Here is a 12,243-nt window from a genome sequence, read left to right on the forward strand (position 1 = left end):
AGGAGCTGAAGCAAGGGTCCTGAGCTGAAGCTGGAGCTGAAGCAAGACCAGGAGCTGAAGCAAGGGTCCGGAGCTGGAGCTGGAGCAAGGCAGAACCTGGAACAGGAACCAAGAAGAGAATCCAAACACAGAGACAGCCAGAGCAACTAATACCCAGCAGGGAACCTTGTTGCAAGGCGATTTGGAGAATCAGACGCCGGGCTTAAGTACCTGCCGGCGTCTGATGTCAGAGATGTGGGCAGCCCGCGGTCTGGTGGGAAAAGCCCTTTAAATTGGGTCTCTTTGCGTGCGCCCGCACCTAAGAGGAAAGGGGCCTGGCATCGAAGCTCAATGGCATCGAAGCTCAATGGCATCTCCCTCGTGGAGACACCGCCGCGAGAAGGCTTGAACAGGCCCAACAAGCTGTGCATCCCTGCGCCGACCGACCTGGGGAAGAGAGCAGTCCCCGGCGCGCAGAGAGCTCTGCTCCAAGGCCCAGAAGCTGGAGGTAAGGGCCCAGTCGCAAGGCTTGCGACCGGGACCACAACATCTGGCATCATTTTTACTCAGAAGGCATAGGGCCCAGAGACTAGGGGGGATTCTGGGCCCAACTAGCCCACCAGTGATAGAAATGTATGACCAGGATGGGTTGGCTAGGGGGGATAAGGATGTAAGACTGGAGGCCTGAAGGGGGGATCTGGAGCCTGGGGAGATTTGGAGGCAAGAGGGGAAAACTTAGACAAAAGGATGGGGTTGGGAAGGGAGGGAAGGAACCTCAGCTGTGCAATTTTGCGGGTAGGAGTTTGGGCTGCTTGGGCCTTTTAACACACTGCCCCAGGAGCATTGGGATGTGCATTATTGTCTGTATGCTCCTGGAGAAAATGAGGTACAACTCCAGAGTTTTAGCTAACTTTCATGAAAATAACACGGCTTGTGATTTTTTAAGCCAAAGCACATTTTTTAATACCATGAAATTGCCTAGCAATGAGCAGCTTTTCACTATTTTGGCATTACTGAGAGTAAAGTAACATGTGGTATTTAAAATACTGTATGCTATATTGCTACCGAAAGGCATTTAATGCATGGTAAACTAGGGATGTGAATCGTTTATTTGACGATTCAAAATATCGGACAGATAAACTCATCAGATATTGGGGGGGTCCCCGACAGCGATAGGAAACCCCACGATTAATTTTGTGGATTCTCATATCGTTATGGGGGGGGGGCAGAAAGAAAGGGCACTTACAAAATCACAGCCCGACCCTTTAAAATTTGTTCTTTAGTATCCCCCCACCCTCCAGACCCCTCCAACCCCCCCAAAAAATTTTTTTAAGTACCTGGTGGTCCAGTGGGGGTCCCAGGAGCGTTCTCCCGCTCTCGGGCTGTCGGCTGCCAGTAAACAAAATGGCACTGATGGCCCCTTGCCCTTAGCATGTGACAGGGTACCTGTGCCATTGGCCGGCCCCTGTCACATGGTAGGAGCACTGGATGGCCCGCGCCATTGTAATGTTTTTATTTTTTCTATAATAATGTATGGAACAGCACCAAAATGCAGGCTTGCCATTGTCTTTCCCACTGCTGCCTTCAACCTGTTGCTGCATTAGACCTGCTGCTATCTCACCTGCCATTGTCTTGGGCCTGCTGCTAACTTGGATCTCCTACTTATGCTGTGACATCAACAAGTGGAAATCAAAAGAAGAAGCCCAAAGTGTTGATTATTAATCAGAACATTTAAATAATTACACTTAGGGGTAGATTTTCAGACGAGCGCGAACAGCCTACTTTTGTTTGCGCTCCAGGCGCAAACAAAAGTACGCTGGATTTTAGTAGATACGCGCGGAGCCGCGCGTATCCACTAAAATCCTGGATCGGCGCGCGCAAGGCTATCGATTTTGTATAGCCTGCGCGCGCCGAGCCGCGCTGCCTCCCCCCGTTCCCTCCAAGGCCGCTCCGAAATCGGAGCGGCCTCGGAGGGAACTTTCCTTTGCCCTCCCCTCACCTTACCCTCCCTTCCCCTACCTAACCCACCCCCCCGGCCCTGTCTACACCCCCCCCTTACCTTTGTCGGGGGATTTACGCCTCCCGGAGGGAGACGTAAATCCCCGCGCGCCAGCGGGCCTGCTGCGCGCCGGGCCGCGACCTGGGGGCGGGTACGGAGGGCGCGGCCACGCCCCCGGGCCGTAGCCACGCCCCGTACCCGCCCCCAAAACGCTGCCGACACGCCCCCGCAACGCCGCGCGCTCCGGCCCCGCCCCCCGACATGCCTCCCGACACGCCCACTCCGAAAACCCCGGGACTTACGCGAGTCCCGGGGCTCTGCGCGCGCCGGGAGGCCCTATGTAAAATAGGCTTCCCGGCGCGCAGGGCCCTGCTCGCGTAAATCCGCCCGGTTTTGGGCGGATTTACGCGAGCAGGGCTCTGAAAATCCGCCCCAAATTGAACAAGGCATTCCATGATCTCAGATCTGTTGTGAGTAGAATCTTAGAAAAACAACCATGGTTGATCTTTTGGAGAAGAAAAACAGTCTTTTTTATTGCCATGCTGCTGCAGAATTTTCTAAGTCCATGAGTGTGGAAAGGCATTAATCAAGTCAAAAATACAGAGTATTGATGAAGTGGTCTGAGAATGGTACAAACAAAAATGTAGCAAAACTAAGATTACAGTGCCTGAATGGATGATCATTGAGAAGGCCAAGGACTTTCACAAGAAAATTAATATTAGTGATAAATGTTTGCAGCCTGATGGAATGGTTGAGGAATTTTAAAAAGCATCATTGTGTGTTACGATTTGTGGAGAAAAGCATTCTACTCACATAGGTGCAACAGAGGATTACCGGTACATAGAAACCATTTTAAAATTCATGGCAGAAAATAATTTAACAATAAGTAAAATAGGTCGCGTGTTTGGGTACTTGCTAGGTATCTGCAATCTGGATTGGCCACTGTTGGAAACAGGATGCTGGGCCAGTAAGGCGACTTCTTATGTTTATAGCTGATCAAATATATAGCTCGGAAGAGATAAGTCTGTTCTGGTAGATGTTACCCACATCATTGTTGACTCTCACTGAAAGTGAGCTCAAGCAAAAGAGAGACAGGAGGACTATACAGTGTTCTGCGAATACTTCAGGAACACACACAGGGGCCAATGCAATACAGTGCGCTCAGCCGAGCACACTGTATAACCTACAGTTGGACATGGGTTAAATAGGCGCTGATCTTCCCTCTAATGCAATAGGGGGATTAGCGCCTATTTAACGTGCGTCTGACGTGGAGTGAATGAGTTAGTGCTCATCACATGCAAATGCATGTGAATGAGGCTATACTCATTCACTCCAAATGCAAAAAAATAAATGTGCATCTCAGATGCACATTAATCGCTCAGATATTAATGCCTGCCTGGAGCAGGTGTTAATAGCTGAGCGCCCTGAAAAAAAGTACAGAAAATCAGAAAAAACTGCTTTTCTGTCCTTTTTTTAAAAGTTAAAAAAAAAGAAAAAAAAACCCTCTGCCGGATGGTTTTCAGAACTGGCCGGCTGCAGTTATGAAAACCGACGCTGATAAACTCGGCGTCGGTTTTCATAACCAGCTGACTGCAGTTCTGAAAACCGATGCCGAGTTCATCGGCGTCAGTGTTCATAACCGGCAGACTGCTGGTAACCGCGAGGTTGCGTTAGCAAGGAGGTGCTAAGGTCGCGCAAGCGACCCTATCACCTCCTTGCTAGCGCGCCCCCCTTGCGGGCGCCATGCACACATTAAGAAAGCAGGCGCTGAAAAGTCAGCGCCCGCTTTCCGCATTTAATATTGCATCAGCCACACAGTAAATTGTATGCAATTGGAAAAAGCCTCCATCCAAAAGCATTGAACTCTTCAGAGTGCCTGGATTAATAATTCCTTGTTCTAGGGATGCTTCTTGCTGAAATTCCCTGAGAATGTTCTGTATTTATCATTTATTATTCAAAGATAGCATTCATAGTAATTTAAATTACTCTAATAACATGCAACATATAGAAAATATATACTTGAATTTTAAAAGCCTTGCATGTACCAAAACTGGGAGATCCACGTGCAAATTGGGCCGGCGTATGCTAAACGGATTTTAAAAGCCGCCCAAGGATGAGCCATCTCTTGCTACGTGCACATGAAAAAGTTTCCGAAAAAGGGGGAAGCATGGGCATGGTCTGGGTGGGAATAGTAGGGGTGTGCATTCGTTTTGAACGCATATGTAAAACGCAACATATTTTGAAAAGAGAAAAAAAAGTTTTGATGCGCAACGCATCGCGACTTCCAACTTATTCAACATAGCTATGTTGAATACGTTGAACCTAAATAAACACTTAAACCCCCCACCCTCCTGACCCCCCAAGACTTACCAAAACTCCCTGGTGGTCCAGCGGGGAGTCAGGAAGCCATCCCTGCACTCCTTTGCGATTTCCTCACGGCGCTGATAGCCTGTGTCACAGGGGCTGCCGGTGTCATTGGTCAGCCCCGGTCACATGGTCACCGGCGCCATCTTGTGCTCCTACCACGTGACAGGTAGGTCATGTGGCAGGAAGTCGCTCCGGGACCCCCGTTGGACCGAACCGGAACTTTTGGCCAGCTTGGGGGGGCCTCTTGATCCCCCCCAAGCTGGCCAAAAGTTCCGGTTCGGTCCAACGGGGGTCCGGGAGCAGAGGAGCACGTGACGCCGGAGCGGAGTAGCACGTGACGCTGGAGCGGAGTGACGCCGGCGTCACGTGCTCCTCCGCGCCTCCGCTCCGGGACCCGGGTTGGACCGAACCGGAACTTTTGGCCAGCTTGGGGGGGATCAAGAGGCCCCCCCAAGCTGGCCAAAAGTTCTGGTTCGGTCCAACGGGGGTCCTGGAGCGACCTCCTGCCACGTGACCTACCTGTCATGTGGTAGGAGCACAAGATGGCGCCGGTGACCATGTGACCGGGGCTGACCAATGACACCGGCAGCCCCTGTGACACAGCCTATCGGCGCCGTGTGGAAATCGCAAAGGAATGCAGGGATGGCTTCCTGACTCCCCGCTGGACCACCAGGGAGTTTTGGTAAGTCTTGGGGGGGGATTAAGGAGGGTGGGGGGGTTTAAATTTTTATTTAGGGTACCGAGAAAAGTATGGACAGATCCTCAACTTATGGAATTCTCCATAACTCCATATTGAATGAAATCGACACCCCACGAAAACTTATCAACGATTCAACGAAAACCTTTTGTCTGCACATCCCTAGGGAATAGGCATCTCGGGGCCTGGCCAAGAAATGTGCACGTAAATACTTACGTGTTCTTGCGTGCACCAGGGTTTCCTGCCACATACATTTACTTCTGCTATGGATGGCATGTAATTTTGAAAACAAAAATATTTAGGCCAGTCAGCAGGGTTTTAAAGGTCGAAGCTAGCAGGTGGAAGTGATGCTATTAAATTAGGGGGGTTTGCAAGTCCTATCCCTAAACTGGGTGAACTGGGAACGAACTGGGAAAATGGCAAATAGCATCAGCAGGCGGCCCTTGTAAAATTCCTCCACTTATGCAGTAGATGCGAGATTTGCATGCACATGTGCAAGTCCATTTAAAATTGCACACACTTGTAAGCGCATCCAGCCTATTTTATAACATGCATGGACGCGTATGTTATAAAATGGACCCGTCTCTGGTTGTGGGTCAATGAATGTGCGCACACATGCACCTGTGCATCTGTTTAAACGCTGCCGTCCCTATATATAAGGACTTGCATATTATCAGCACAGAAACTTCCATTAGTCATAGTCAAACTGACTTCGATGAGTCACATAGATCTCTTCCTAGATGTTTACGCGCACATTTCAAGGTAACTTCAGAATGCCCATGTCCCTTCCATACAGCATTTAGACCACATCCATGCCCCTCCCATTTTAAAAAATGTTTGATTTATGCAAGTATTAGGAGTGGAGGAGTAGCCTAGTGGTTAGAGACGTGGCCTATGAACCAGGAGACCAACATTCAAGTCCTGCTGTCTTACCTTGTGACCTTGCACAAGTCCCTTTATCCTCCATTGCCTAGGTACAAACTTAGGGGCGGATTTTCAGAGCCCTGCTCGCGTAAATCCGCCCAAAACCGGGCGGATTTACGCGAGCAGGGCCCTGCGCGCCGGGAAGCCTATTTTACATAGGCCTCCCGGCGCGCGCAGAGCCCCGGGACTCGCGTAAGTCCCGGGGTTTTCGGAGTGGGCGTGTCGGGAGGCGTGTCGGGGGGCGGGGCCGGAGCGCGCGGCGTTGCGGGGGCGTGTCGGCAGCGTTTTGGGGCGGGTACGGGGCGTGGCTACGGCCCGGGGGCGTGGCCGCGCCCTCCGTACCCGCCCCCAGGTCGCGGCCCGGCGCGCAGCAGGCCCGCTGGCGCGCGGGGATTTACGTCTCCCTCCGGGAGGCGTAAATCCCCCGACAAAGGTAAGGGGGGGGTGTAGACAGGGCCGGGGAGGTGGGTTAGGTAGGGGAAGGGAGGGTAAGGTGAGGGGAGGGCAAAGGAAAGTTCCCTCCGAGGCCGCTCCGATTTCGGAGCGGCCTTGGAGGGAACGGGGGGAGGCAGCGCGGCTCGGCGCGCGCAGGCTATACAAAATCGATAGCCTTGCGCGCGCCGATCCAGGATTTTAGTGGATACGCGCGGCTCCGCGCGTATCTACTAAAATCCAGCGTACTTTTGTTTGCGCCTGGAGCGCAAACAAAAGTAGGCTGTTCGCGCTCGTCTGAAAATCTACCCCTTAGATTGTAAGCCCTCTGGGGATAGGGAAATACCTACAGTACCTGAATGTAAAAAAATCTAAATAAATACATGTGCACTTGCACCAATCCAAGTGATATGCATATCTCTTGGCTTTAGCGCACATAGGGGCGGATTTTCAGAGCCCTGCTCGCGTAAATCCGCCCAAAACCGGGCGGATTTACGCGAGCAGGGCCCTGCGCGCCGGGAAGCCTATTTTACATAGGCCTCCCGGCGCGCGCAGAGCCCCGGGACTCGCGTAAGTCCCGGGGTTCTCGGAGGGGGGCGTGTCGGGGGCGTGTCGGGGGGCGGGCCCGGTCGTCGCGGCGTTTCGGGGGCGTGTCGGCAGCGTTTTGGGGGCGGGTACGGGGGCGTGGCTACGGCCCGGGGGCGTGGCCGCGCCCTCCGTACCCGCCCCCAGGTCGCGGCCCGGCGCGCAGCAGGCCCGCTGGCGCGCGGGGATTTACGTCTCCCTCCGGGAGGCGTAAATCCCCCGACAAAGGTAAGGGGGGGGTGTGTAGACAGGGCCGGGTGGGTGGGTTAGGTAGGGGAAGGGAGGGTAAGGTGAGGGGAGGGCAAAGGAAAGTTCCCTCCGAGGCCGCTCCGATTTCGGAGCGGCCTTGGAGGGAACGGGGGGAGGCAGCGCGGCTCGGCGCGCGCAGGCTATACAAAATCGATAGCCTTGCGCGCGCCGATCCAGGATTTTAGTGGATACGCGCGGCTCCGCGCGTATCTACTAAAATCCAGCGTACTTTTGTTTGCGCCTGGAGCGCAAACAAAAGTAGGCTGTTCGCGCTCGTCTGAAAATCTACCCCATACAGCTTTTAAAATCAACCTTTAAGGGTCTGGTTTCCAAAAGCATTTAAACACTTAAAACTGGATTTTACACATGTAAATGAACTTTACCTGTGTAAGTGGGCTTTTGAAAATTGCTACAATATGTGTCATTGAATTGTGAATAGTTTTTACCCACCTCAAGCGCACATAAGACGGGTAAATGTCTTTTGAAAATTGCTATGATAGTATGTTTATTTATTTATTTATTTAAACATTTTTCTATACCGTCGTTAAGTTAAATACCATCACAATGGTTTACAGAAGGGCACGATAAAGAGAAATATGGGTGGTATAGATTACAAATTACTTGTGTGCCATCATAGTACGGTAACAATGTAAAATAATAAACTAGGTGTGTAAATTAAACCTGATTGTTAGGAACAAATTAGGCAGTTTGATTTTAACATTAATATGCTTATGTAGGTTACTAAAAACTTCTAGCTTGGTGCATCCTTATCGCTCAACTATTTTTCTCCTTTTCTTTATCTTTATAAAAAGCTTGTTTAAAAAGCCAGTCATCCTGTCAGGTTGTTTAAAAAGCCAGTCATCCTGTCAGGTTACCAGTAAACCCTGGGGAATATCAGATAACATAGGTTAGCATGTGAGGGGGAGTTTCTATTTAAATTTCAGCCCCTCCTTTTGAGGACCTGAGAATGGCCCTGAAAGGTTTTATAACAGTTCTCTCCTGATAGCCTGAGGGCAGCCCCTTATGGTTTGTCTAGAGTTAGGAGGTGGAGAAGAGCTTTTGCCTCTGTTATTGTTCCAGGCCCAGTCAGAGGCCTGGTCAGTATCCCCTGCCTGGGGATACTGACCAGGGTTGGGAGGGGTTTCCTTCCAAACTATTCAAAACAAATACAAACCAATACAAACAAACAACCGAATCATCGAATTCACCAAACCATGCTCCAGTGAAGACATCGCCGAAGTGCTACCTGAGGCACTAAAAACAATCAACTTAAATGATGCCAACTCAGCCACAAACTCCTGGATAACCATCAACACAGACATAGCCAATACATTATGTCCCACGATAAGGAAGGAAATCAAGCAATCTACAAAGCAAAGAGCTCCATGGTACACCCCAGAACTGAAAACCTCAAAGCGAACACTGAGACAAACTGAAAAACAATGGAGACGAACCCCCACCTCAAACCTGAAAGACAAATTCAGAACACTACTACATAACTATACAACAGACCTCAACACAGCAAAGCGCAATTTCTACACATCAAGAATTCATGATTACCAATATAACCCGAGGACCCTCTTCGCCTATGTCAAAGACCTAACCAACCCCATCCAAAATGACAATAAGCCAAACTCCAGCAACATCTCAAGTGAAAAACTAGCACAATTCTTCAAGGACAAAGTTAACAACATCATCGCCAAAATTCCCCAAAACTACAATGACCCAGTTGACATCCCCCCTCCCATCCACACATGGTCACAATTCACACCCGTTGCTTCCACAGAAATCGAACCTATCATCAGAAAAACCAACCCTGCATCACACCCTCTAGACCCCATCCCCATCAAAACCCTAAAACTCATCAGAGAGATTATTGTCAAACCAATAACCTACATCATCAACTTATCCCTAGAACAAGGAATCTTCCCAGAAAAACTCAAAAACGCCATCATCAAACCAATCATCAAAAAACCTCAACTCGACAAATCCGACCCAGCAAATTACAGACCAGTCTCCAACCTCCCATTCCTAGCAAAAATCATCGAAAAAACAGTCAACAATCAACTCACAGAACACCTTGAAACCTATAATGTTCTACAGCCCGCACAACATGGTTTCAGAAAATTCTTCAGCACTGAAACCCTCCTCCTCTCTCTCACTGATACCATCCTTAGAGGACGCGACAAAGGCAAATCTTTCCTCCTGATACTTCTTGATATATCCGCCGCCTTTGACACCATCAATCACAGAACTCTCCTCACTAGACTTAAAGAAATTGGTCTCCAAGACACCACAATCAAATGGTTCAACTCCTACCTCTCAAACAGATCCTACATCGTCAAGACAAACTCATCTGAATCCTCTCAAGTGCCCCTCACTCATGGAGTCCCTCAAGGTTCTTCCCTATCCTCAACCCTATTTAACATTTACCTCATCCCACTATGCAAATACCTTTCAGAGGCAAACCTCACCTACTTCATCTATGCAGACGACATACAAATATTACTCCCCATAAACAAGTCCATTCAACTAACCATGGAAAAATGGAACAAACTCAGCTCAAATCTATCCCACTTGCTATCTCAATTATCTCTATGCCTCAACCAAGCCAAAACAGAAATCATTCACATCCACGATGACCGACCCTCTCTTCCACTCAAGTGCACCCCCTCCGACCACCCAGGAAGCTCAACCAACCCGGGAGTGCTCCAAATCTCACCCACGCCGTCCACAAGAAACCTAGGCGTAACAATCGACAGCCATCTCAACTTTAAACGACACATCTCCAATACAATCAAGGATGGATTCTTCAAACTCCAGACTCTAAAAAAACTCAAACCCCTTCTCCAAGAGCACGATTTCCGAACAGTCCTTCAATCAATTATCTTCGCAAAACTTGATTACTGCAACTCCCTCCTCCTTGGCCTACCAGAAATTCACATCAAACCCCTCCAAGTGCTACAGAACGCTGCCGCCAGAATCATCACTAACAACAAAAAATCCTCACACATCACACCCACTCTCAAAGAACTCCACTGGCTACCCATTACCCAAAGAATCCAGTATAAAACCCTCACCCTCATGCACAAAAAAATAAACAACAACAACATGAACTGGCTAAACAACGGAATACAACCTTACCCTACTCAAAGAACTCTCAGATCTACCAACACTGGCCTCCTAGCCGTACCCAATCTCAAATCTGCACACCTCAACGTCACCCGCAAACGAGCCATAACAATTGCGGGCCCCTCCTTATGGAACTCCCTCCCCACCTGTCTCAGAAATGAACCTTCATTGCAAGTCTTCAAAAAACACCTCAAAACATGGCTGTTCCTAAAAGCATTCCCACCTGACACGTAACCTACCCAAATTCAACTGCAACACACCACGCCCCCCTACACAAGCATCTCGCATCACCATCTTCCCTCCCTTGCACCACCTTCCCCCCTCCTATCCCCCCATTCCCCCCTTCAACCCTCCCTGCCAACCTAACCTTAATATATCCTCATCAACAAGTCATTTATGTACATATGTTATATACTACATCAAATGTTCAACGTAATCCTGTTATTCCTGTTATAATTTGTATAATTTGTTATATTTATTACAATGTTACAATTTATTATTTTTATTACAATGTTATAATGTAAAATAGGGCTGTTACTACCCTATTCTTTGAGTTATCTGGAAACCGATGTGATATCTCGATCGAACGTCGGTATATAAAAGAAATAAATAAATAAATAAATAAATAAATATCCCTCTGGGTTGTTTTCAGGCATTTGAGATTTTTCATGGTAGAAAGCCTCACTGAACACCTGACCCTTTCTTTGATTCAGGGCATGGGGAAACAACCTGTGTCTGGGATGTTCAGGGGTAGGGAAAACCTGCCTTCAGAGGTAGAGACCCATTGAGAGGAGTAACTCCAGGGTTAATTTTGGTTAAGGAAAAGGGACATTAAGTTAAAGTTCCAGGAGGAAGAGCAATTTTGACTTCCCCTTCCTTCCTGCCTTGGAGCAGAGGAAGATATCTACATCCAGAGATCCCTCCCAAAAGGGATCCTGAAGAGAGACTGAGACTGTGGGAAACTGAAAGATCCAGAGGATCTGCTAATCATGAGTAAAAAGAACAGTAAATGTCATCGAGGACACCCATCTGGAAACTTCACCCTGGGGAGAGAGAGGTCAGGACAGGATTTCTTTTGCCATCTTTGGAAAGGGTTCTTGACCAGCCTAAGATTCCCCTATCTACTAGGACCTTCACCTCACCTAATCCAGGGGAGTGGATGGCACCCTGCCCTGCAAGAAAAATCTCCTGCACAGATAGAGGTAAAGACTGTATCTCTAGAGAGAAAGACTGTGGTTCTGGGACTTGTTTATTTTAGGGGGCATTCCATGAAGTTAGCAAGTAGCACATTTAAGACATTTAAGACTAATCGGAGAAAATTCTTTTTTCACTCAATGCACAATAAAGCTCTGGAATTTGTTGCCAGAGGATGTGATTAGTGCAGTTAGTGTTGCTGGGTTTAAAAAAAGGTTTGGATAATTTCTTGGAGAAGTCCATTAACGGCTATTAATCAAGTTTACTTAGGGAATAGCCACTGCTATTAATTGCATCAGTAGCATGGGATCTTCTTAGTGTTTGGGTAATTGCCAGGTTCTTGTGGCCTGGTTTTGGCCTCTGTTGGAAACAGGGTGCTGGGCTTGATGGACCCTTGGTCTGACCCAGCAAGGTAATTTCTTATGTCCTTAAATGACTACAACAGAAGCTAACTAGATTGATACATTGAGCATTGCTGTTCTTTGACCAGAGAGGCATCACATATGATACCAATATAAAAACTGATAAGAGAATGTGTGAGTGTCTTAGATTTAAGCTCTTCTTTTGGGTAGTAGCATTGTCTCTGAATTTTAATCCCAAAAATAACAATGTATAGCTGTCCAATAAAAAAAAAATTAATCTGAGGATCTTTTGAATTTCTTGATCAGTAGTGATTCATTCTGAT

Source organism: Rhinatrema bivittatum, chromosome 3 (genome assembly GCF_901001135.1).
Source record: "Rhinatrema bivittatum chromosome 3, aRhiBiv1.1, whole genome shotgun sequence".
Classification (NCBI taxonomy): domain Eukaryota; kingdom Metazoa; phylum Chordata; class Amphibia; order Gymnophiona; family Rhinatrematidae; genus Rhinatrema; species Rhinatrema bivittatum.